This window comes from Mycteria americana, chromosome 3 (genome assembly GCF_035582795.1).
Source record: "Mycteria americana isolate JAX WOST 10 ecotype Jacksonville Zoo and Gardens chromosome 3, USCA_MyAme_1.0, whole genome shotgun sequence".
NCBI classification, from domain to species: Eukaryota; Metazoa; Chordata; class Aves; order Ciconiiformes; family Ciconiidae; genus Mycteria; species Mycteria americana.
Window position 1 is genome coordinate 26,038,172 of NC_134367.1, and position 27,233 is coordinate 26,065,404.

Here is a 27,233-nt window from a genome sequence, read left to right on the forward strand (position 1 = left end):
GAAGAGGCTGTGGAAGGGAACATCACCCTTTCTGGAAAAGAGCCTGGAAACACTTCCTACAGACGGCAGCCTGGTTTGTTCCAAACACTCTATTTGTTCTTCAAAGCAGCTGAGAGCTGAGAGCAAGGAGAAGTGAAGGATCTGTATCTGGGACTTGGGTGACCTCACTTAAGGGTGATAACTCTTTGCACCTCCTCAATTTGAAAGAGTTTCAGAACAGAGTTCTGGAAAATGCTGTTATTGTTTTCCCAATATGTAACTGAAGCAAATTACTCGATTTAATGTAATTTGAACCTTGATTTTAACTCTGTATTAAATGTCAGTAATATATATTTTTACTCTATCTACGTTTACAGTTGTGACTTTGTAGTACCAGTTTTTACCAGCATTTGGATACCATGCCTGGAAGACTTGCTGGTTGGGGGGAGGAGATGGGAGATTCAGCAGACTTACAACTGTTGACCAACTCAGCCAAAGTCACCCTGACGGGACTGCTCTGAAGAGAAGACAGCACTGCAGTGCCCAATGGATGTGCTGAATTAGCATGTTTCCTGATCAGTCTTCATCTTACAAGCAGCCTGAGCTGCACGTAAAACAGCTCTCCCCTGGCAAGACCACAGGAGGGTGAGAGTAAAAAAATTGCGTATTCTTATTTAGGGTTGAATTCTTATTACAGTGGCACCCAAAGGCTCCCTTCAGGAATAGAACCAACTTTGATGAGTGCCTCAAAAATGCGCATTAAAACTCAGTCTCAGTCCTTATGAGTCATAGCCATTATATGCATCTAGAGTATTATTATTATTATTACTATTGCCATAATTCATTTGGATTCAGAGACATATTTCATGCTTTTTCTAGAGCTAATTTTGCAATTTATTGTAAGTAATTTATGCCCTGCAAAGCGGTATCAGGATACCAAAAAAGTATGTTCATAAGTGCATGTGTTCACATATGTAAATAAATCAATCTGTAAATCATTGTTCCTTCCACTTTCACAGTCAAACGAAGATGTAATGCTGATTATGTGTTCCAGACTTTTCACAGGATCACGTACTCATTGCTTGACTTACACAGACCTATATGTACAAGTGTACACACAAACAAAACAAAGAAGTTTAGTTCATTCTGGGTAAGACCATGGCTATATTATATCAAATATTTTTAAAAGAAAACCAATCTTTAGTAAATTATCATAAAGGGAGTATAATTTCAAGTAGTCACCATAAAGAAATTCTTTATGACACTCAGCCAGTTGAGGTGGTATGGAGCCAACACACACATTAGCAAGAATAAGTGGTCTACAGTTCTATAAAAAGATGTCTGAGAAATATAAGTATTATCAAAAATCCCTGAAATAAGTGTGAATAAGCTGAAAAGTCCTCAAGGATACAGCTGCAGATTTGATCTTTGAGGTGACTCTGATGTTCTAATGCTTTTACATTAAAACAATTTTTCACATTTAAGATATATATAGTAAGTCATAGTGAATGTTACTGTCTCACCACATTGGTTTCTTATTCATCCTCTTCATTTAAAAAAAATCTTAGGTTTTAATCTGTAACTATCTTTTAGCACAAGGATGCTCTTTATTTCCAATCTGTCATCTCTTTCTCAAGAAAAAGTAATGGGCTACCTTTGCATAAGAAATGGCTATACTTACTATTACATTTTAAGCCTAGGTCTGAATCCCAGCTTCTGGCCTGAGCACTGCTGTGAATTTTAGTAGAGTGGAGCAGTGCAGATCAGAGAGAAGAGGAAAGTTATGGACAAAACCTAGTGTTAAAACCTGGATTTAATATTCAGTTGAATCCAATTAATAGTTACGAGGAGCGGTCTGCTAATTCTAGATGTTGGAGTGGTCTGTTAATTCTAGATGTTGGAAATGACCAGGGCTTTTTTTGTTTTGGTTGTTTGCTTTTTTTTTTTTTTTTTGAGGAGAAGAAAGATATTACAATTATTAGGAGGTTATGTGAGAAATGCAAAACCAGATTAAACTTCCTCCTCTGATACTGATTTGTACTCTTGGGCAAAGGCCCAAGTCTACCACTGAGGGGCTAACATATCTTCAAAATTCTTCTGCCAGGGCCTGCTTTTCCATTACTCATTATAATCAAAGCTGATGATTGATGCTGCTTCTTTGCCATGAAATGTGAGTTTATGCCTGCACAGAACTGGAGGATGCGGCGCAGGAGCTGTCCCACCCCCTCACAGTGAGCTCTTCCCTTTAATGGGCTGGGTGGGAGCACACCTCACAACGCCGACAGCTGGGAGCACTTTTATAGAAATCCTTGTGGTTAGATAGTTAATCTAGGTCTCTTTTTCTATGTGTTACAAATGAGCACTACTATTTTCCTGTTTATTAAAAGTGACAAAGTTATGCTGAAAACTGAAATACTTAGATCCTATGGTCAATAAGTGGGAATAAGTGATACAGATAGGACATTTTTTGTGTATGTATGATGTGTCCTACTTCTTATCAGCCTGTGAATCCACAGTCTGTAGCATCCATGTATATAATTCCATGTACATGGTAAGAAAAGAGAAGATGTTATCTTTTGTCAGAGACTATGTGTAAGTTGCACTATTGATTTAATTTCTTTTTATAATCCTAAAGAGCAGAAAAGATCATATCACTTTCCAAAATCACTATTTCCAATATCAATGAAGACAAATTATTGGCATTTCCAGCTCCTATCGTTATATCCTGGTTGAGTGGAACAGACACATAACCCCTGCCCGCCTTGCAATTTCTGCATTTGCTAAAAAGTGTGCAAAAGGAATCTTTTAGTAGAATGGAATCCCTTAAGTGGAGAAAAAAGATTTGGCATATTTTATTGTGAACTTTCATGCACATATTCCCTTTCAGTTCCTGCAGCTAATCAGAGGCAGAAAGTGAAAGATGAAGAACTAGAAGTAAATTCCAGCTAATAAAAAAGAGCCTTTTTAGTTGACTTAGGAAGTTTCTTTGCCAGTTGCCTCTAGCAAAAGAGAATTATTATATTCCCAGTGAAACATTATTATCAGGTGGATTCTTTAACACAAAGACTCTTCAAGCCCTGAAGGCAGACAGTCTATAAAATTTGAAATCTTAGAAATACTAGGTGAGGAGATAGCTATTATCTTCATTTTTTTTCTTCAAGAGGAAAGGGAAAAAATCTAGGTAAATCAGATATTTTAAACTTCTATGTCTGACATTTCTCATAACAACAGATGCTCATTTTCATATTTCCACATTCAGACGCTTCCCTTATGATAACATTGCTTTGAAAAATTGAAAGCTGCACAGTTATCCATGTCCCCTTGCCCAGTCTTACTCTTTAAACAAAAGTCCTGAGCCTGTATTTTCTTCAAAAATCACTTTTCATAGAATCATAGAATAGTTTGGGTTGGAAGGCACCTTTAAAGGTCATCTAGTCCAACCCTCCTGCAATGAACAGGGACATCTTCAACTAGATCAGGTTGCTCAGAGCCCCGTCCAACCTGACCTTGAATGTTTCCAGGGATGGGGCATCTACAACCTCTCTGGGCAACCTGTTCCAGTGTTTCACCACCCTCATTGTAAAAAATTTCTTCCTTATATCTAGTCTGAATCTACCCTCTTTTAGTTTAAAACCATTACCCCTTGTCCTATTGCAACAGGCCCTGCTAAAAAGTCTGTCCCCATCTTTCTTATAAGCCCCCTTTAAGTACTGAAAGGCCACAATGAGGTGTCCCTGGAGCCTTCTCTTCTCCAGGCAGAATAACTCCAACTCTCTCAGCCTTTCTCCATAGGAGAGGTGTTCCATCCCTCTGATCATTTTTGTGGCCCTCCTCTGGACCCACTCCAACAGCTCCATGTCTTTCCTGTGCCGAGGGCTCCAGAGCTGGATGCAGTACTCCAGGTGGGGTCTCACCAGAGCGGAGTAGAGGGGCAGAATCACCTCCCTCAAACCTGCTGGCCATGCTTCTTTTGATGCAGCCCAGGGTATGGTTGGCCTGGGCTGTGAGTGCACATTGCTGGCTCATGTCCAGCTTTTCATCCACTCACTTGTGGAATACCCTGAGACAATGCACGACTAAGATTTGCAGCATGATTTTTTTTAAACTTTATGAGCTGATCCTGTTATCATTCTTCACAGAACATTTTCTTTCTATCTTTGAAGTTCTGTATTTGGAGAGCTTGTGAGATGAGACCATTCAATCTAGGAGAAAGGCTTTTTTCAGTATCTCTGCCCGATGTCATGCAAGTTGTTAAGTGATAAATAATCCTAAAAGATATGTTTAACCACTTCATTCAGAGAGCAACACAGCTGTATTAACCAGTATACTTACTTTTCCAACTGTATTGGTGTGGAAAGGGGCTATTTCACATGTAATAATTAAAAGCATTTTCTGAAGAACCCCACTTAGCACAGAAAAATGTTAAGAATAGCATTGTCCTTTTTCCAAGTCTGAACTAAAATTAATATAGAAAGAGTTGGAAATGTAACTTTGCTAGTGAAACTTCAGAGCAAAACTGAGGTTTTACATTCATTTCTATAAAATAACTGGCAGATTCTCAAGCAGAAATTTCCAATTTTAGCTATTTGCATTAATTTATCCACAAGCTTTGTGATGTATTCTACTTCCAAGTCTTCTTGGAACTTCTCATTTTAAGATAAGGTGTTCTGCTAACCTACCCCACACAAAATTAAATGCCAAGTGAAACAAAGGAAATTTAATCTAACCTTTAAGTTCTTGTTAATCACAAGTAGAAGGAAAGATAAAATAAAAACACTGATATCCTCTACCTGTAGTATTGATTCAGCAATTTTGCTTGCATACTTACTCAGTATACGTGGTAATAAAGGAAACTATTCATTAAGAATAATTTGTGTGCAACATATACCTCACCACATCTCTCACTGCTCTGTGGAGATTCCTGGGAAGGATATGAAAATCTCCATCCCCTGATAACAAAACATACAGGGGCAAGGTATATGGATGCAAATCCCCATGCAAATCAGAACAATTTCTTCCATATTGCACTTGTGCATAGTGTGATTTTTTTCTTCACCAGAGGAGACCACGGGAGGGACCATTAAGACCTGTGGATACAGGGAATTTTGTGTGTCAGGGATTAACCTGGTTACTGCTGCAGTTAAGACCTTTCCGTTTCCTGCTTTGCCTGTAGCCTATATATAGGGGTTGAGTTTACAGGAAAACATGTATTAATAATGATGCAAAGCTTCTTTCTTTCATGTGAAGATACTGAATATATGCCTATAAACTATAAGACAACATGCAAAGAGATTTTTGTATCCTCTTGACCTTGAATATCTGCAAAGGCTCTGATACAATCTGGATAGCAACAGCATTTTGTGTTTTATAGTAATTGGATTCCTAAAGATTCTAGATTTTGGAAGCAATCAGGACTACGAGATCCTGCAGTCTGTCCTGCTCTGTGTCATTATTATACTTTACTTCATTCTACTCTTCCTTAATAAATCAAGTAGTATGAGTTCAGCTATTATTTAAGATCTTGGGTTTTCTAAATCTTATTTTTCAGAAAGACATTATTTTTGATCTGAAATATAGGAAATGGGCACTCAAATAATTCTCTAGGTAGTTTGTTCCCATGATTAATCACCATAGAGTTAAAAATGTAGCCCTAATTTTTAAATTGTTTTTTTTTCTTGGCTTCAGCTTTCAGACATTTGTTCTCATTATGCCTTTCTCTTTTAAACTAAGGAGCCATTTAACATGGCATATGATGCCATGGAAGACATCACTAATTCTTTATGATAATACATGGGCAAAGGTCATTAAGTCTGTCACATGGACATTTTCTTCAGAAAAGTTTTGTTGCTATTTTCTATTACATTCTACCAATTTTATATTATCTTTTTTAAAATGAATATCCAAAGTGTATTATTTACTATTCTAGTACTGTTCCTCTTCAATTCCACATGTGGGAAAATGATTTCCCTATTCCTGTTCGCTACCCCTGAGCAAACCAACCCTGTAGCTGTAGTCAATGGCACTTGTGTACTGGGAGCTCGTTTGTCTTTGCACCAGATTTCAGGCACTGCTTTTCATTTAACTGTCCATGCAATGGGATCCCAAATTAGAAAAAGCTTGGAGGTGGATCTTGCTAGACTTTTTCCTACAGTGAACTCCCCAAAGAAGATCAAAAGGCTTTTAAACTGAAAAAAGTCAGGCTTTAAAATAACATAAACTAGAATCCCTAACTTTTTAAGCAGAAGAAACTCAAAGTAGAATAACCATAAAGGGAGTTTATAAACAGCTCTCCTGCTCTGCTCCTTTGCAGACCGGTCCTGGCATCCAGACTTGGTTTTACTCAACTCACTGACCTTCCAAATTGCACCTGACTCATCTCAGTCCTCTACGGTTGCAGGAAATTTCTTTCATCATCTCGGAGACCTGGTATCTGCTCTCTGTCCCCCACCACAGTTTCTCAGTTTTTCTTAGAGCTGCAGTCTCCCACCTCCAGGCAGTCTCCCTTGCACCTCGCGAACCCTACAAGTTTCTTTCCCTGATTGTGCTCAGTAGCTCCCCAAAGAAGGGAGCAATCCCCACTCTGACTTCACCCAGTCTTAGTAAAGGCATATAAAAAAATTGGAACCAGAGACACAAAGTAACTATTGACTGTCAGCTCTCCATTCAGTAACTATAGTTTTCTTTCCTTGATCCTGATGGGTAGTTTTACATTCGGCTGCCTTAGAACACCTTTTGTTTTGATTAGATCAAGTTTACTAAGCCATCTACTTAGATGTCTCCTAGGGGGCTGAAGAACTAGATATTGCTTTCCAGAGTGATGTGCATAGCTCAGCTGAGCCAGAACAGCATTGCTCCAGTGAGAACTCGCTCCAATATTAAGCTTGAAATATTATAATATCAGTATCGGGTATTATAAGCTGGTTTAGTAAGCTTGTGCATAGGCACTTAGGGTTTAAGTTAATGCAGAAGTTCATGTAAATAGGATTTAACTTCCTGCAGTCTAAAAAAGCTGACAAATATGCCTAGTGTGTGTTTAGCAAACATTAAGGTGCCGGTGTACCCATCTGAGTGGTATACTGATTATATTTTTTAACCTAGTCTAGTTAACAAGTATGTTTTTATTTGTGCCAAAGAAGACATTGGCCCTCTTTCTCTGTTGGTTTTTTGGGGGTGTTTTTTTGTAAGATAGGCTAAATAAACGCAGTGTCACTGAAAGGTAAGCTGCTTTGAAAAGCAAGTCAATACCGTCACCGAAATAAGGAGAGATTTCACCTTTGCAGCTATAATGCATGACCTCTGCAAATGCAGTATGAGGAGCCCTATTGACAGGCAAAGCACACTGGCAATGTTATGCAATACTAGAGCTGGAATAAACAAAAACAAGTCTCAGCAACCAGTTCATTCTCAAAACACCCAGACAAAAGAAAACAAAATAATAACACTTCATTAGTATATTTAACCAATATATTTAACCAAAATATTGAACAAAATTAAAAAACAGATACAGCCTATGTTCTAATTAACTTAGGAGCATGTGAAAAGTCGTTTATTTAATACAAGAAACCCATTTATAACAAAACAACTGGCCATTAACATTGATTATTGTCATATTAATCCAACAATGTGATTTATAACTGTGTTAAAATGCATCCTGAGAATATTCATTTTTAAAAAACTGCTGCTTTGGGAAGATTTGTTTGGAAGTTAATTTTGTCGTTCACTATGCAGACCCAGTTATGCTTTAGGAAGTCAGTAAGCATTGGAACTATGTTGAAGAGTTGCAGGAAGTCTGCTACTCTATCTCACTGACTGAATGCCTGCTATGCAGAACAGAAAGGAGAGAATAATTAATTTACATTTGTAATCCTTCCACCTTCCTGAAAAATATGAAAATTCTGTTCTACAGGTGAGTCACTCCAGAACCTCTAAGTAGATAGATGCCACTTGTGGTTTTATTTAGATTAAGAGACTATAAATCTGCATAACTACAGGTTAGATTTGAATACAGGATAATCTTAATGTTTCAGAATTTATAAGCATGGTAAGATTTAAGTAGCATTTATTCAAACACTTCAATTAACTACTTTTGATTATGGGGACAGACCCTTTGTCAAACCTTTTTTGCTAAATTGTAATGAGGTTTATATCTTAAGTTATATTTACATTAAGAATTTATGTAGAGGATCAGCTCCTACCTTTTCATTTACCTCCCATTGGATTAGCTATATTAGAAGAGCTGGTGTAGAACATTTTTTGTTGTTTCTGTTTTGGTTTGCTTTTTAACAATAAGCAATCTCCCTGTGCTTGGAGAAGAGGCTAGCCAACAGCTTTGCCAGGGAAATACCTAATGCTACGGGAGTAACAGGAATTAAATTAACATCTGCAAAATGAGAGCAGGATCAGTATTGGAGGTGCTCAGATTTTTCAGTATAGACCTGTACTAAATGTTTTAATTAGTAACTAAAAACAATTGCTCTTTTGCTAATTGTAGGTAGTGACTACAGAATGACTGAAAATCTGTTTCCTTGTCTTGTTCCAATGAAGTTGTAGAGTCTGGCCTACTGTAGTCCATGTCCTGCTAAAGCTGTTTAATACCTGAGAAGCTGGCGCTGAATGGCACCACTTCTCTGTAATATGCTCAGTGCTTGAATGACTTTTGAACAGTGTATGGGTAAATTTTATCAGATCAGCTGAATGGGAAATTTGGTACAAATCCATTACAGCATAGGCAGCCTGACCATGTCAAGAAGTGCCTGTAGTAGAAAAGGTCCTATTTTAAAAGGTGATTAAGTTACAATGAACTTTTAAAGGATTATTAATGTACAATGAGCATATTGTTAAAAATCCATAAAAGGAAAGAGAAGGTGCTACGCAAGCATGTTCTCAAAAGTACCAAGGGCCAGAGTCCAACTGAACATGGACATAATGTACGTAGACATATGCTAACATTTAAAAATGTATCTACGCTACTGTTCCTTCAGCAGTGTTCTAGTCACCATATAGTACATTCATCTGTTCACTGCGTGCTAAATAAATAAAGACAAATTAATCATACTTTAATCAAAATGATACGTCTTAGTGAAGTTCATTTGTATTGAGCCGTTTAAAATATGTAGTTTGTTACATAGAGCTGTTGTGCTAAGAGAAGAATTCCAGCAACAATAAAGACATTTAGAATTCTTGCCATTTTGAAAAAAGAAAAAAGAATTCAGTCTTTTTTCATGCAGTATGCAATGTTACATAATATTGACAATATTCGTATACAGAGGATCTGGTCTTTGGAATTGTTAAAGCCTGATCATCTTTCCCATTGATTTTCAATTCTGTTGCCTGCATTCAGCACTTCTAGAAATCCCACTGGATAATTTCCTGAAAGCATTTAGACCTAGGAGGATGCAAGCAGACTAGGATTTTTCAAATTCCTTCTAGATTCAAGGGAAGACCCAAGGTAGATAAATGCCTGTATGAATTTTTTAAAACACTTATCTTACTTCAGGTACCCCAAACCTCTGAAAATCTAATCCTTGACACACAGAGAATTCAAGAGTATTTTTGATACAGAAATCTCTCTGCTATTTATCTCATTAAGCTCAATCTTCATTAAAATGCAAATAGAAATTAAAAAGTAATTAGACATAACCTAATTTTAAATATCCCTATTCATGATGTATCATGTCTTTCAGAGGTCTAACAACTTATTTTTCTAATTAGGGTGGCAGTACTTTATCAGCTTGACAACTTATCCTTTTGTTTTAGCTACTTGGAGTAGGTATTACAGTAAGGATTTTCTTCTAACTGCTACACGAGAGTGTGTTAACAAAGCACGTAGCTGATGACTCAGTTTGTGAGCACAATTTTGACACCAAAAAACTGGAAGTTGGCTTGCCCCTTTCTTTGCACAAGCACCTGAGGGAAGTTGATAGGCAATGCTAGTAATGGCAATTAGCTTACCCAGCATGAAACTGAATAGAAGCAGGTGCTGAAGAAAGATTTGACTAAGAAGATTTCTCCCTTCTTCCTTCTCCCTCCCCTGCCACAGCAGCTCAAAGGTGGTACCTAGGCAGGGGTAGAAAGCCTGTCCCATTTTGTTTACCTATTCTACAACATTGCACTGATTTATATCATCATCACTGTTGCTTTTCAAAGCCCTTAGCTAATAAAGTTGTGAAAGAAGTAAGCTCCCTGTATGCTGGACTGTGTTGCACCATCTGTCCTATGCTATCAGCTAACACAGCTGTGGAAAAGTCACTTCAAAATACTTCCAGATTACATTGTTCTGAACATCATTTCTAGGAAACATAATAAACAGCAAAATCCTGCTCTCATTCGAGGAGTCTGAATGTCTGTTGCTAGCCAAGCCTTTTCCATCTGTTGAAGTGTCAGAACCTTTGCTGTCTTTGAGGTAAAATACTGCTACATGGACAAATTAAAGCTTCGTTTATTTATAGATACATTACCTGCATTTCTTACATGGCAGATAACACTTTATTAACATGCCTTCAAAGTCTTTTCTGTTGTTTTCTGTTTTGGGACTGAACTTTCTAAACTGTTACTTGCCTGTCAAAGTCATAGTTAGTCACTTTACATTTCATGTGGTTTTTCCTTTCTGTGATTTTAGGTCTTCTGGTATGAAGAAAAGTCATGCTTGTCAACATTGCTGTGGTATGTATTTTCCTTGGAGATAATCGGTAGGGCTTAGCTACCTTTATCAACATCACTGTTTTGCTCTGTTGTTGTTCAGTGTTTCCTTGTGTCATCTACCTGACTCATGTAACCGATCACAAAAATAGGTGTAAAAGAAATACTGCAAAATTAGCAACACCCTTCATGTAAGTGTTACTAGTAGGTGCCACACCAAGTTTTAAATTACTATAAATCTTCCATCTCATTATTGATACAAGTAATAAAATAAACATAGAGGAATATGATTTAACCACATTCTTGCAGAGACATAAGCATATCTTCTTTTCTTTTTCTTCTTTTTTTTTTTTTTTTTTTTGTAAATGAGGAAACTGATGAATAAGGCTAACAGCTTTGCTTTAAATGGCCACTATTTTGCTGCTTCCCTTCACAGATGTCTGGCCTGAGACAGCTAAGCTTTGTTTTCAGACTTTGGTATTTTATTGCTGAAATTGCTGAATGCTGTGCCTCTGGAAGTCAGGACACCAAAATCTCAAATAGGTCATCCAAAATCTGAGATGTAAATCTCAGTGCTGTAAATCTCAATATGCTATCCAACAGGACTTCATAGAAAAGAAGTCTATGACTGAATGGAGAATGGTGTCCTAGTCTCCTGATGACCTGTTCTGCTTTCTATAAATGCAAGATCAGATAGTCCCTGATTCAGTTTGAAGCTAAGCTTATTACTAATAAGAAGATGCAGCCTATCTCACATCTCAGCATGTGATACTCAATCTTGATCAGAGATATCACATGCTGGGACCTGCTGCAAGTTTTGCTGATTATTCCTCTGTATTAAGATGAGGACAGCTGTAATATGCTTCATTTTATTCATATCGCTCAGGCTCCTAAGAAATTGCCAATTCAACCCACAGCTGGGCAAAGATCTGGCATTCTGACAATACCCCATCAGAAATACATAGGCATGCTGATACCACCCACAAATGAGAAGGCATATTTACAACCTTCCTGTGAATATGTAACCGCTGGAAGAAAGAAGAGAAAGATCAGGAGTAAAGCTGCAGTACCAATACACGGATCTTTAGTGTAACACTCAAAGTCTATTGAAAAGTAGACTCACAATCAAGAGCAAGTGGGAAAAGTCAAGAGAAGTGATTGATACAGCTTTTGAGGCCTGCAGGTGTGGAAAGGAGCAATCTCCAAGAGTCACTAGAGTTTGGTTAGTAAAGATTTGTGTGTTTGATTCTGAAAGATGCTTAAAAAAGGACAATGAAGAGAAGTGGCTATAGTGCATGATAGTTTACGATTTCTGTGTATAGATCTACTACAGCCAACACCACCACTGCTACTGGTAGAAAGTGAAATGAGAGGAAATGATTTGAGGTAAAAGCAAAAATTTTACAGAAACATCATTTGTGTTGCTGTGTATATTGTGCTGCCGTGTATGCTTCTGTTTAACATTGCCTATATGCATTTGTTATGCATTCTAGTTAGAAGCAAATAAACAGGTTTTCTGGCAGTATCAGGCTCTATCATATAGAATCTGATGTGCCTGTTTATAAAACAAAAGAAGTCTCCCACTAGAAAGTAGGTCTCTGAGTTAAATTTCTCTGGGTTATATTTCTAAATTACTTGACCCACTGCAAATGAGCAGATGATGCCTACAGATTGAAGCATACACCTTAAGTATTTATAGGCTACAGAATATTGCAAGGTTTAATGGCATCAAAGTTCAGTGTATTTGCTTGCTCCATTCTAAGGAAAAATGCATTTCTCACTTGTGAAACAATGTCAGATATCTCCAACCTACACATTCTTATAATTCAAGCCCTGAATATCGATTTAATAACGTTTCAGTATGGTAATGAATTTTGCAATTCATATAGAAATATTGACATTCACATAAATACTTAGTAAAGTATGTGTGTTCATATTTAAATGACAAGCTTGCATATCTTGCATGGTCTTTCAGACACAGGACATTTACACTAGATTTGATCTCAAAATCCGTTTGCAGATCCTAGTCCCTAGGAATTGAACTCATATTGACAAAACAATCGTACATGCAGACTTGCCACTTGATATTAAATAACAAACTCAGCCTGGAGATGAAGATGTCTCCAAACAATTGAACAAATACCAATCTCAAACAGTGATTAGGAATTTAGTTCCTTTATATACCTAGCCACCTAAAACAGTATGGCACAAATCAATATACAGTTTGAATCAGTACTAATTCCGTTTGAATTAATTTACATACTTATTAGAGATCTTTTTTTTTAAGAAATTATTTGATCTGACTTTAGGCCACTAGCCTAAAGGCCCTGAATAGTTTTCAGAAAACCAGCTCAATGATTTGTGATTTCAAATGTCTTCCTTTTGGATGTACAACTTGAGACAGGTTGAAGTTCTTCACCTGTGAGAAAGTCCTGAGCAATTGTCCTGGTTTCGGCTGGGATAGAGTTAATTTTCTTCCTAGTAGTTAATATAGTGCTGTGTTTTGGATTTAGGATGAGAATAATGTTGATAACACACTGATGTTTTAGTTGTTGCTGAGCAGTGCTTACACTAAGTCAAGGACTTTTCAGTTTCTCATGCCCTGCCAGCGAGGAGGCTGGAGGTGCACAAGGAGCTGGGAGGGGGCACAGCCAGGACAGCTGACCCCAACTGGCCAAAGGGCTATTCCATACCATATGACCTCATGCTCAGTATATAAGCTGGGGGGAGTTGGCTGGGGGGCAGTGATTGCTGCTTGGGGACGGGCTGGGTGTTGGTCAGCGGGTGGTGAGCAGTTGCATCACTTGTTTTTTTCCTTGGATTTTGTTCCTCTCTCTCTTGTTGTTTTCATTATTTCATTGTTTATTATTATTATTATTATTATTATTATTATTATTATTATTATTATTATTATATTTTCTTTTATTTCAATTATTAAACTGTTCTTATCAACCCACGAGTTTTCTTACTTTTGCTCTTCAGATTCTCTCCCCCATCCTACCGGGGGGCAGGGTGAGCAACCGGCTGTGTGGTGCTTAGTTGCCGACTGAAGCTAGACCACGACAGCAATGCTTAAGCATTTGGGATGTTTTAGAGAGCTTAACACAATGCGACTCAAAACACAGGCATTCAAAACCTCTGAAAATCTTGTCCTTAGAGCCCACAACAACTTTCAGCTGATAAATAGTAGCACATTTTACAGAATGGAAAGGCTGCACAGAGCTTAAACCACCAATCCACTTAAAAACTATTTTTCAGCTTTTTATATCATCATGTATTACACAAACATTGAATACTATTGAATAGTAATTGACTATGTTAATATTATTGAATATTCAATATTCAATATTACTTCCAGACCTGCCATATGCTTAGCAATTATGAAAACCTAATTATTTGAGGGAAAGGGAAAGAAAAACCTGGTTAAATTCCTTTCATCTGTTCCTAACCTTACTGTCAGTGAAAGGAAAAGGAAGAAGAGTTTGACCATCTATTTTAGTGCAGTTAGGATTATCTCACCTCAGAGCAATAACAATAATACAGCGAAAGGTAATCCGCTGACTTTGATAACACATAAATGAAGTAACTAATTTTTGAGATGCATAGAATTTTACTTCAATGAAACAATCAATTCCCTATTCTTAATTTTTAAGGTTCTCAATGCAATAAGAAAAAAATAGAAATGAGGTAAATTAGGAAAATTATATTAGAAGCAAAAAATCTAATTATCTGGCCAAATTGTATACACCCAGTCAGACTTCAGTTGTTTGCCAAGACCATTATTGGTAGTGAAAATGCCACGTGTATTTGTGCAGCTGTAGTAGATGCACCTTGATGAAGTCTAGAAAATTACACTAATGAGCCTTGCAGTGATTTATTAAGACAGCCTGGAAGGTGATTTAGTAATTTGCTATAAAGAACTCCTCATGCCAGTTGTTTTACACATCACAAGAGTGTTTCCAATAATGTACAGCAAGACACTTCTTAGAAATGAGGTTTACATTTCAAAAACTACTTATCTTTACCAGAGTAGCTGAATTAAGAAGACAGTATTTCAACTTTCCTCTTCTCTTGTCCCATCCTCACAGGTAAAGTGGACACCTCAGAAATACTGAAGGAGTCACTCACGTAGCTATGACACTTCCTCACTTATATCTGATTAAGCAGGAGTATTACACATTCAACATGCTTTGAAATTTATGTTACATCCACAGTTGTGCCCTTTTATGAACATCCGCAATCCTGCTATCCTAGATGTTTGCATAAGACATTGCTTAACTTTAGAGACATTGGCTAGCAGCACTGAAACAAAGAGAATTTATTACTAGATCAGAGAAACTTGGGTTAAAATCTCCTTTGTTAAATTTTAGTAAAAGTACTTCCTTTCTGCTACAGATTGGCGATAAATCACAATATTAATAATTTTCTAGTTTTAATTTTATATGTGTGTTATTATTAAAAGATAATTATATGATAGTTTAAAACACCTATGGTACTATTCAATAATTGTTTTGTCATCCTATTTCTAACAGCATATTTCTTAGGCATGCTTTATCTAAACTTTTCTGCAATAAAGGATAATAAAATTGAGAAAAAGATGAACACATTAGAGGTTATTTTAGCTAAGTACAGCCTGGCACTTTTGCATACAGAAAAGCAGCAAGTAGCTCAGGTAAGAACAAGTTTCTCACGGGTACCTACCCTAAAAAAGCCATAGTACTTCTTTGACAAGAATTAACAGTTCCATTTTGCTTTCCAGTGACCCCTCTGGCCATTTCAGGAATAACAATGACAGACTTCGGTAGGAGTCATCACAGTCATCTCAGCTGGATACATGTTTGTCGGAGGATTGCACAGGGAGAGCAAATAGTAATGTCAAAAGCTAGATTTGTTTTTTAAAAAAGAACATCGTGTTCTTCTGTGGAAAAAACTGATGGAGGAAACATATTGTAAAAGATGCATGGTAGAGCGATTACACCATCCTATACCAAAACCCAACACTTCTGTCTCGTTAACGGAAGAAATAGAAATAAGATATTGGGAACAGCTAGTGAAAATACTTTTATAGAATATCTCCTACAATAACATGGTTCTGGATAAATACAAAATAACCTTTCCTCCTTTCTAGAGACAGTTATATAAAACTAGCTATATAAACATGGAGCTGGTGGCCTGTCTTTGGAAGCCAGTCCCTGGAAGCAGCATACGCATTAGTACTGTACTGAGACATGCTGAGAATTTCGAAGAGTTACAGAGAGAGGAGAGGGAGCTAAGATATTCTGCCTCTTGAGAGAAGCAGGCCATTCCTTCATTTTGCCGAAATCATTAGTCACACAGAGCCTCATTCCTGAGTGGGATCTGCAGCTATAATTAGTGCTTAAACTCTCATTTGCATTCTTGCTATAAAAGTTAATATTTTACATGTCAAATAACCCGTATGGATTCACTTTTAATATTAAAAGCACTGCTGTTCATAATACATATGCAGAAGGCTTTCTTACACATATTAATGTCTCATACCAGGTATCTTTTGTGTTAGGATAATGAAATATGACTTATTAATGCAGTTGTGAATCTTTTTGTTAATAGTCTGATTATAAATGTGTTTAATCTACACAATTTTAGTACATTCTGAATCACCATTAGTCAGAAATATACCTTTTTCCCCTTTGCACAATTTAGCCTCACATTTTCTTGTAAGTATCCTGTTCTTGCCATAGCAAGTGATGCCAAAAATATTTGTAACTGTTGAGTCTCAGCAAAAGCGTGAAGACTGTCTGAAATGGATCTCTCCTCCACGAAGCTCTATGGTTGATCGATTGCTAAATATACAGGATTCAGAATCTGGGTACTAGAAAATGTCACATACAATGAAACCTATTATTGTTAAAGACCTTGGTGTACAACCCCCCATATTTTGAGCTCTACTTCCATATAGCCAAAGCTAAATCAGTCAGCTGGGAAGTGGAGGGAGATCCTTTCAAAACCAATCTTTGCGTAAGTAACCATTAAAGGATCCTAAAATTGCAGTTAGCATAAGTCCTATGGAAACACCTGTGACATCCATATGAATAGCAAATGAATTCTTTATGATCAGTGCTATTACAATGAATACTAACTGAATTCCTTATGATCAGTGCTGCTAAAAAGAATATCAAATAAAATCACAATGAAGCAATTCTTCAATTAAAGAGCTACTTCCAAAGAGTCCGCCTAGCATAAACTTTAGCACAATAACAACAGTCAGGGCAACAATTATTGCATGTGTTATAAGTGCAGAAAAATCAACAGCAGCCTGGTAATGTACTCATAACAATGAACAAAAAAAAGACATGATCATCTCTTATTTCTTTTAAGAGATGCTATAAACCTAGAGCATCATTACTATGTGCTGCTTTTCTTTCTGGCAGTCTTAGATTTTGTACATCACTGTTCTATGCAAAACTGTCAAAATCATCTCCCTCCTTCAGTTCAAATGTACTTGTCAGAGTGATTGAAGGGTTAATGCAAGAGAAGCGTACAAGACAATCAGCTAGCACTGTGCACTTAATGGGAGTGTTTGATAAGTTACTATCTCTACCATTTCTACTGCCCCTGCAAACTGGAGGGCTAGCTTATAGCTATTAATGTACTCAAAAGACTGTAATTCACTTCTTGGCAAGGCTAGTATGGTCAGGAATTACAAATACAGTAATTAGTGGTGATTGTACAGATCTTCACGGTGCAGATCAGAGTCACACTCCTCGAGGCCATTGTTTCTTTGGCTGGAGGGAGGAAACTGGGAAGAAAGCATCAATGATTTTTCTTCATAGAAGAAAGGCTTTGCTCCAGAAAACTTGAGTTAGTTTGGTGACACCATTGTTTTTCCAGTATAGGTAGTGTAGCAACTGGTGCCAAGAGTCATAGAATCATAGAATCATAGAATATCTCAAGTTGGAAGGGACCCATAAGGATCATCAAGTCCAACTCCTGCTCCTCATAGGACCACCTAAAACTAAACCATATGACTAAGAGCATCATCCAGATATTTGAGATCCCTTTGTAAATTTTTATACCAGGTTTTGGAAATAACAATCCTGTTTTACCCGCGCAAGTGCCCCAGCTTGACAGAAGCCTGCCCTGATGCAGGGCAGAAGAAAGACTCATAATATGGAGAAAGAAAAAAAAAAAAAAAGCTTGAATTTGTGAAAGGGTTTTTAAATATATACTTGCTAAAGTCATAGCATAGCTTCTTGTGCTTTAGAAGCTGCCATCTTACATTTTTGCTTAGGCTCTTTATTCCTCTGCTGTGTGTCATGCCATAGGAGCGTGACATCCCAGGCCAGAGCTTCTATGAGGCTGCATGAAAGCAACCTGTGCTATTGCAGTGTGCCCACAGAAATCTGCATTTAAATAACTTCAACAAAGAAATCAAATACAAAAAGCTGAGTTACTGCATGTACAATAGTGATACATTGCTCTCGTTAATAATACTGTTACTAAATATGGATGGCACTTAGCACAAGATAAAAGGATAAGTACGATGCCCTGATCATTGTGCACCCTGAGAAGTGAACACTTGATTAAGTTACAGTAACTTAAGAAATCACTCCCACATCAGCCAAGTTATCACTATCCTGTGTGTACTCTCAGAGTGTCTTAGAGAAGCTGATCTGTATTGATTTATGACTTTAGCTCATATTTGTGGTGAACTAAGGTATTCAGTTGCCTCAGCTTAGCTAATGGGCAGTTTCTTAGAGTGCTATGACTATTCACATTGCAAAATCATACTATCAACTTTAATTTACAATGTAGAAAGTTTCTATTAAAAATGTAAAAATGGGCTGAGTAATTTACATTCCTAGAATACTTCTGCTCAAAACTAAGATAATGCAGAAGAGGTAGATCTCATAAAAACTTTTAACTCAGCCTGATGTGTATCAAGCAGACCATTGTTAATACATGATATTCATTCACTGAGGTCAACTGACCTGATTATTCTCCGTTACATTAATTTGCAATATTTACACCCATGAAAATGGTGGTAAGAAGTCAGTATTTTGATTTAGTAACTACTTGTGCTGATGTTGTATGAAAATAGAATAAATAACAACACAGACTAGTAAAAGAAATAGTGTTAAGTAAATGAAGCAACAAAAGAAATAAAACTTTTAAAGACTGAGTAAAAGTTATAAGAGTATCAAAAGACTAAGTCCACAAAGGGACTTAATCACTACCACAAGGGCAAAGGATTACTCTGCTGCAACCTCACCTCTAGGCACCATGTTTTCCACATGAGAGTACCCCAGGTACATACTGGGCTGCTTCTGGGCAAATTCAAAAAAATTTTAGTACTGACCATCAAAGCCTCATAAACAAGAATATAGAAAGAAGATCTTTCTCCATCTATGTTATGTGAAAGATCTGATCTGATTACTGTTGTTAGAGCATTTCAACAGATCAGACTGCACAAGATAAAGCCAGTTTCTCCCTTTATGGCATAGTTTACCTAGGTGTTGCTGGTGTTGAATCACTATTCAGCCAGGACATTAGCCCTTTGACAGAGGTATTCAAATTCACATCTCCTCATCTTAGCAGTATCCTAAACACAATGTCTGTTCTCAGCCTCTCCTTTTGAAGTTGTCTAATTCTGTATGGCATACATTCTGTATGGCAGTCCTCCGCTGGGAAAGAGCATGACATATGAAACTATAATCTGGTAATCTGGACATTTATTTAGGAACGGGAAAATCTAAGAATCAGTCCTTCTGCCAAGATTTTTTTTTTATTTAGAGCCATATTTTTTTGTTAAAATAAAAAAGGTCCTTACCACATGAGTTCCCAAACTTCCTGCTTCTAGATGCGCCTCACCGTCCCAAGGTATCCTGAATTCTTTTCTGCACAGTGGAAATGCTTTGGCAGGAAGCACAACCCACGTGCCTGAGATTAATGGTTAGAATAACTTCTAAGTGAGTAAGAAGTATAGATATAAATCTCCTGTTGTGGCAAAAAGAAATGACATTTGGAGTATGCTGCAACTAATCAACCTTGTATAAAGACCACGGTATTACTCCCTCCTCTTCTGGCACCAGTTCTTTAAAAAGTGCCCTTGACTGGTTTTCTGTAAAGAAAACATTTAGGCACCCTGATTCAGTAGAGGTTTCTGTAGCTGACTTGTAAAAAAGGATGTGTGATTCTCTGATGTTCTGAGGGACCAAAATATTCTCTAATTGCTGTCTGTTGGATGCTGCCCATTCAGTCTGCTGCTGTTTGGGACTCTGTTCTCAGGCATCTAATGTTCCCTAAACAAGTGTAGGGAGTCTGGTGCCTGGGGAGAGTCTTTTGATTCTGCTCATTGTAGCACCTGAATCCTTTAATGGGACTTACTCTAAATGTCCAAATCACTTTGAAAATAAGATTTTGATTCCTAAGCCACCCAGATGGATTAACATTTTATAACTATTAAATCCTACCTTTAAAAAAGGTACTTCACTGTCCACTGAGCTCCAGAGGAGACCGTTGCTGTTCTCTGTAGAGAGTGGTCAAAAGGTTTTTTTGCTTTGTTATCCAGTAAGTGAACTTTTAAATGTGTATGAAAAAGTAACAAGTTGTATAATCATACTTTTCCCTCTGGAATCTCACCTTTTGTACTTTATGATTGTTTGTTATCTGTCCCAGTGTGTCAAATAATATCCAGTGGAGTTCTGTTATCCTAATAAAATCAATCAGGGAAAATAGACAGGGTCATAGTAGTATTTTCTGAAAGCAAGCAATAGCTCCACTTCAAGCTTTTAGGGTGGGTTTTTTTCATTCTCAAACTGAAAAGCTGCACATTTTATATGAACACAATGTGTCTGAAACTGTTGGAATTGTTTCCAACAATAGGAACAATTGAGACAATTTGGAAATAATTTAAGTCATTTCTAAAATCATACTTTGTATATGAAGTAGGCCATGCAAGACACACAGCAAATCTTTGTCGGTGATCAATCATTTTTGAAAATTATGGAAATTCTGACATGCAGAACTACTATAAAATTTTATTACCTTCTGGACCCTAGACAAATCTGTGGTGATATCTTTGCTTTCATGAGTTACAAAACCTTAAAAACTTTGGTAGGTAAAGTGAATTAATAAAGATACTAGGGTTTTAAAAGTTTTTCAGCTGCTTATTTCTGAAATAATTTTAACTTGGAAAAACAAGGAAAGCTGTCACATAAACAATATATCTCTTCACTTTAAATCTGATTTTAAATTTATGCTGTCTTGCCACAGTAAACAATTTATCAACTTTCTTTTTTAAGTAAATATGGTTTGGGAGCATGACCTGAAAATCATTTGCCTGTTTTTATATAAATAGCTAAGGCAGATCTCTAAACCTGTGGTTTTTAAGCAGCAAATGATTAATAAGCTGTTTACCACAGGTGATATTCTCAAGACATTTATAAAGAAAAAAAATGTTTTGCTTGACTTCAATGTTAACAGAATAAATACATAGAGAAAGAAATGGTAAATAGAAAATAGTATGTCTCTTCTCTACTCAGCTATAACACCCTGCATCAAGTAAATGTACTCATTTTCTTCTTTTCAGGAAATATCTTTTGCTGTCAGTGTTCCATAAAAACTGTTCTGCAAGATGTTAACCTCGATTCCTTTTTGGTTCAGAAGAAGACTACTCATTGTCTAATCAGAAAATTTAAACTGCACTTCTTCATGCTTGAGAAAGATCATTTCAAAACCTCCAGTCCTATCTATGGTAAAGTCAAAAGCAAAGTGGACTAATAAGAATCAGGCCCTTGTCTTTGACAGCAGTCACACCTGCAGGCCTCCCTCTGACTCTGCATCTCATAGCAGAGAGGGAGGAAAGGAGCCAGCCTCTCTGGCTGCTGGCCTCCCTGCCTGCCAGCCCCTCCACCAGCATCCCTGGCCACCAGCCTCCCACTGGGCTCAGCATGCTGCGTGGCCACGGCTGGCAGCGCTCTGGGGCGCTGGGGGCCTTGTCCTGCTCTTCTGAACCAGCAGTGTAGCACCTTCCTTGCTGAAAACAAGGTTAGGGCTCAACTGGAACAGAAATCCCCAAATCAGTACCCTGAAAACTATTTCTGCCTCAACCTGGAAGCACCTAAAGTCTATGATGCTTGAGCTTTTTCCAATGACTTCCACTTATAAAGTGTAAAAAAGTCCTTATAGGATGGTTTAGAGCCCCAAACTTTCCATGAAACCCCACTAGATCAGCAGGATACCATTATTCTCTCCAAAATCCTCCACATCAGTCTTGAATTGTTTTCATCTAAGTGAAAAAAGCCCTAAAGGAAGGCTGTGTTCCCTGTCCCTACCTGTGTTTATGTTCAGGATTGGCATGAGAGGGGACAGACACAGAAAATACCCTTGACCCAGGTTCCTGGGAGTGCCTTGCCTTCAGACTGCATCTCCCCCTGTGCACACTGAATTCCTCACTAGCGACTACAAATGCTACAGTAGATGAGTTGGTTCAGAACCATTACCAAACTAAGGCCACCAATGTTTTCATTGACTCATGTTCCCATTGCAAAGTTCACTCTTGAGTAAAACTTGCTTGGACTGGAAGATCAGGAGTATTTTACATGAGCCTGAACCATATGAAGAATAACATGAAGGTTTAGGAGTAGGATCTACAGTTACTACCAGAGAGGAGACTATGTGCCATCTGAGCAAAGAATGGTCAACCTTGAAGTGAGTTTTTCATGCAGCTTGGTGTATAGGCATATGCATTGAATGTATATTATAAGGAGGCACTAACATTGCCTGTCTCTATTTTGGCTAGTAAAGAAGTTACCAGAGGCAGTCTCTTTCTGGTGTGTTCCCTCTCCCCTGAGAGACGTAGGTACTGAAGCAATGAGGGTACTATATCCGTAACTGTATTGCACTGAAGAGCATGAAAGCCAGATAAGACTCTTCATGTTATTATATTTTAAAATTAAAATGACAATGGCTTGCCTTATGGTTTAGGAAGAGAAGAGGATAGCTAGGAAGATGGAATACAGGAGGAAAGAAGGGTTTCCTTCTCACAGGGCTAAGTGAAATACTTCTCTCCTAGAAGAGGAAAGGAGAGGGGGCATTGTATTTTCTGCTACAAACACCCTGCTCGGTGCCTATTTACGATTCTGTTCCAAGATGCCTAGGTTTTCCCCAAGAAGAAATAAAGCTTAACACAGACTTCTAGTTTCAGTTTTTGGGACCAGATGTGTGGAAGTTAGGCACCAGGGCTCCTAGTGTTGTAGCAGCAAAGTCCCTTTTTGGATATAGCCCTAGCTATAAGAGTGAATATATGTATGAAAGAAAAGATTGAATATATGAACTTCAAAGCTCTGAGTCATACAGCAAAGAAACTTTCCATAACTAGGGGGAAATGCTGATCTTCTGAGAATATCTTTCTTTCCTAGCAGACTTCAGAGCATAAGAAAGTCATGAAGAATGAAGTCCATCATAATCAAAAAATAGCCATTTCAGTCAATTATTGTTAATTTTGTTTACCTCGTTTTTCTCACATAAAAGCAAATGCCTACTGGACTTATATATATATTATTTAATTATTTTCATTTAAAAATTAATATGTATTTTTTACTCTGGAGTTCAGATATTTAGGAATGAATATTGAGATTCCTTAAAAATTTAATCTACTCTTTATTAGATTTAAGTAGATGTCTGTGGAATTAGTGACTTAGGTTAAGACTTGCATAAATGCAGAGTAAGAATTTCCTATTTCTAAGGTTATATATATATATATAAAAGATAATCACCCAGGTTTTCTACCCCATATTAAGCGAAACTCTTACACCTATAAAGGAATAATGTAACTCATTATATAAAATATTGACTTGGGACTCATAAAATATGAATCCTAGATCACAATTCAGGCACAGACCTTCTTTGGTTAAATTACTGTGTCCTTTGTGTCTTTTTTTCCCTTTTCTCTATAGTTAAGCTGTTTTATTATAAGCTCCTTGGCACAGGAAGGTGCTGTCTTCCATTAGCATGCCTAATACAATAGGACCTTAATTTTGACTAGAATCCCTGGGTCCTACTATAATAAAAACATCATATATTTTCCTGGTTTACAGTAAAAAAAAACCTGAGGTTCTTTAACATTCTTCACAGTTTAGCTATTGGGAACTTATATCCTTTGTTTCCCTACAATGAATCCCAACATGAAAATATTATTTTCCCTGAACAACTATTAGCAGTATTGTAGACCATGTCCTAGAGATGCTTTTACTACGGTTTTGAGTACACTAACAATATTCTTTGTTTTCTTTGATATGTTTTCTGTCTTCTAAAACATCTTTGCATCTTGTTGACCTTTCAAAATGCTGCTTTGCTCTGGGCTGATGGCTTCAATTTATTTCCTCAATAATTCCCAGTTTCTTTTCTTGCTTAGTATATAGGATGATTGTTTTATTTAGTGAGCATTTTGTACTTTGGTTTTGTGTTCCTAGGTTAATTATTCTATATTTTCCTAGCCAAATTCTGTTTACTTTTGCTAGACAAGTTATATTAGATGATACAACACCTTTTGAACATGATCACATTGCTCTGTACTTCTTGCTATGCTTTTAGATCCCTCATAAGCTACAAATTCTCCCCCCATCACTTACATTCAGACATACATAATCACGAACGACAGAGGGCCTAACACCGACTCCTCAGAAACTCTGTCCAGTTTTTTCCTTTGTGGCCTACACTTAAACAAGTTTTCCATCCCACAGTTTCTTTGCCTTCACGATGATTTCTCTTAGCCATTAATCTCAGATGTGGTGCCTTGTCAAAGCTTACAAGTAGACTACATCCATTGAATTTCCCTTATCTACAGTGGCAGAAATACCTTCAAAGAACTCCAGCAGGTTAGTTAAGCATGACCTCCCCTGCCTGAATCTATGCTGGTTATCCTTAATCAAACTGATTTTCAAGCTGTTCTTTCACACTTCCTTATGGTAGTTTAATTTTCCCCACAACCCTTGTTAAATTCACTGAAATATAGTTCCTTGGACTGTCTTCAATCTTTTTTGAAGAAAGAAAATTTGCTTTTTTTCAATCTGTAAAAATCATTCCTAGACAGATCTGGTTTAAATTTTGCTAGTAAATAGCCTTTTGTCCCTCCGGGTTCCTCGCTAGCTGTTTAAAAGTATGTTTTCAAAACTGGTTTTGATGAGAAAAGCAAAAATCACAAGAATTGCATACTTCACGCTGTTTCTTTTGTGGTTGTTGGTTTTTTTTTTTTTGTGCATGTATATGTGTTATTTTACCATACGTAGTAAAATGGAACAAACTATTGTTGTCAATAGAGAGTGGTAAAATTCAAAAGATTTTGGTTGCTTTGCATTCATGGAGGTGGGGAGGAGCTTTCCAGGCTGCTCTAATCCTTAGCGCGGTGGGATAGCTATCAAAAGCTGTTCCAAATGCATTCCTCCACTTACAGGGAGACAAAATACAACGTGTCATCCTGAGGGAAACAGACTTAGTGATAAATTTACACATCTGTGACCTCCAGTCTCAATTACTGTGACTCCCTGTGCCTTGAGGTGAAAACCCGTGTAATGTTGCAGCTGATAAGCAAGGCAATACACTGCCAGCACATCACTCCGGTATTTCAGAAATCCCTGGTTGAAGTTCAAGGTCGTGGACTTGAGCTGCAGAACTTCAGTGGGTTAGGGTGAAGTATTTCAGACAGGACATCTTCCTGTGGGGCAGCAGCTTGCTGTGAATGCTGCACTCATAAACAAAGGGAATGTGTTTTAGATGATAGGAAAATGGACAAAACTTTCACTGTTCTTCAACAGTGAAAGGTAACTATGGGACTGTCTCCACAATAGGTTCAAATGACTGCAATTCTCTCTCTCTCAGACACATGTACACACATGTATTTATACTATATTCACTGCTATGATAACTGGGCACCTTAAGACTAATACATGCAAATACAAATGGGAGTGTTATATGTAGACCTAAAGTTTTTAATCTCTCTAATATCAATTGTGACATCAGCAGAGATGTGTCAGATACCTCATTAGTTAAGTGGTGCTGCAAAGCTTGTACTAGAAAAAAAAATATTTTGCCTAGGTCTTAAATAAATATGAACCACAGGACAAATCAATCCTCCTGATAATAGCATACCTCTCTTTGTAAGATTTCTTTGTAAGTTTTATTTGAAGGGCATAATGTGATGATTGTTAAGTCTCTAATGATAAAAGCTATTGATTATTTCCTGAAATGAGCTGAAAAGAAGTATTGCAGCACCTATCTTTTAGATGCTTTCTGGCAAATGAACCCCAGAGCAGTATTCCAGGTGGACTACTTACAGTTCCACTTTTTGTAGAATAATTGAATATTCACTGAGCAAGACAGAAACCCAACCGGGAGCACGACTCTGATGTGGTGAGTAATGCTCTCCATGTAAGAGGGGACCAGTAGGAGTCCAGTTACTGTTCCAGGAGCTTTTAAAATATTTTATATTGAGTTCCTTTAAGCAAGGTTTGGAACCCAAACCTTCTACCTCCAAAGGAAACTTTAACAGGAAACCTTCACAGCACCAACAGGGGAGAGCCTAGGGCAGTCACAGAATATACCAGAAAAAAAGGATAAGACAGGCTTTAACTTTCTCAGGGAAGAGGAAGCTGAATGGAGATTTTTCACAATCTAGCTAAGTGCTCCAACTGTTAAATTACTCTCTCTACTGTGGGAAAATGACAGGGCACCACTTCCACCCCCAGGAATATCTTATGTAAGGCCAAAGTTGGCAGGCGCACTTAAAGAAAGCCAAGCAGTTTTATCCCTATGGAAGAGCATCCATATTGAAGATTACAATGACTGTTCAATAACAGTCCTATGCAAATAGACAGTATGCAACTGTTCTGAGTATGCCCAGAAATGTTATTTTAGGCTCAAAGGAAATTTTCTAATGAAAAATAGGCATGTGTAAATTTGGGTGTTTCTGGGGCTAAAGTAGCCTTTGGCTGGTAGTTCAGTAATCTAAGTACTAGATGTAAATATCTTCACAATAAAGGGAGAACTCGATGCTTAAATTCTTCTGTGTATTTATTTACTGCTGAGTGTCCTCAACATCCGTGAAATTAATTAGGAACTGAAGAGTTCAGCACATCTCAGATCTAGCTCTTGAATTAACAAGTTATATCATATTGCATTAGAATAATCAGCAGGTTTTTATTTTCTGAAATTTTCAGGTGCATACACTGTACTAACCAAAAATGATTCTAGGCAGAGAGAAGAAAAGACAGATACTGAAGGATTATGACGGCAACATAACAGTAAGGAATGTTATAGTTTATCAACAAAATATCTTTAAATAATTTTCTCTGAAGAAACACTATTCTACTAATTCAAGCAACTAAATGTACATGCCATCTGATGCTTCGATGAAAGTAGTTGAGATATTCTATATGACATTTTTTCTTACGGTCAAGTGAGCAATTCTTAAAAGAGGAAAGCTTAATATATAAACACAGGACTACACAAATTTTTATGCCATCCCAAACCAGCATTAAAGTATTGCTACCTGAAATGAGCAATTACTTTTTAATTAAACACAGTATTTATTTGTAAACTTAATCTGGTTTTTGATCATAATCTTTAGCTCTTCAGAC

At 37.2% G+C, this 27,233-nt stretch overlaps 1 protein-coding gene across 1 annotated transcript in view; it reads right to left on the reverse strand.

Moving 5' to 3' along the window:
* Positions 1-27,233, reverse strand: part of CSMD1 (CUB and Sushi multiple domains 1) — a 1,314,206-nt gene that overhangs the window by 1,264,375 nt on the left and 22,598 nt on the right. The window lies entirely within an intron of this gene.